The sequence below is a fragment of the Cebus imitator genome, unplaced genomic scaffold (assembly GCF_001604975.1).
Source record: "Cebus imitator isolate Cc_AM_T3 unplaced genomic scaffold, Cebus_imitator-1.0 Scaffold196, whole genome shotgun sequence".
NCBI lineage: Eukaryota > Metazoa > Chordata > Mammalia > Primates > Cebidae > Cebus > Cebus imitator.
Genome location: NW_016107511.1, coordinates 2,972,187 through 2,972,765, shown reverse-complemented (window position 1 = coordinate 2,972,765; position 579 = coordinate 2,972,187). Strand labels below are relative to the sequence as shown.

General features: G+C 48.0%; 1 pseudogene; it reads right to left on the bottom strand.

The window, feature by feature from the left end:
- Window positions 1-142: 142 nt before the first annotated feature.
- On the bottom strand, window positions 143-261 carry LOC119473948 (annotated as a pseudogene).
- Between the last annotated feature and the right edge of the window lie 318 nt (window positions 262-579).

The window sequence follows — 579 nt, the reverse complement described above, 5'->3', positions numbered from 1 at the left end:
TAGTAGAGACGGGGTTTCACCATGTTGACCAGGATGGTCTCGATCTCTTGACCTCGTGATCCACCCGCCTCGGCCTCCCACAGTGCTGGGATTACAGGCTTGAGCCACCGCGCCCGGCCCTAATTTTTTATTTTTTTAAAAAAACCTACAGCACCCTGTATCCCCAGGCAGTCTCCCATCCAAGTACTAACCAGCCCCGACCCTGCTTAGCTTCCAAGCTCAGATGAGATTGGGTGCGTTCCGTGTGGTATGGCTGTGGGGAATCAGAACAGCTCACACTGCTGGTGGGGAGATAAAATGGTACTGGCACTGCAGAAAAGAGGTCGGTGACGTCTCAAAAGGCCAGAGACCCAGCAACTCCACTCCCAGGTTACACCTAAGAAAACGGAAAGCAAGTGTTCAAGAAAACCTTGGCGCAAATGTTCACAGCAGCATCGTTCATAATAATCAAAAGGCAGACATCATCCCCATGTTCATGAACTGATGAAAGACAAACAGAATGTGGATAGCCACACAATGGAATATGATTTGGACATAAAAAAGGAATCAAATGTTGATTTATGCTATCCCATGGATGAA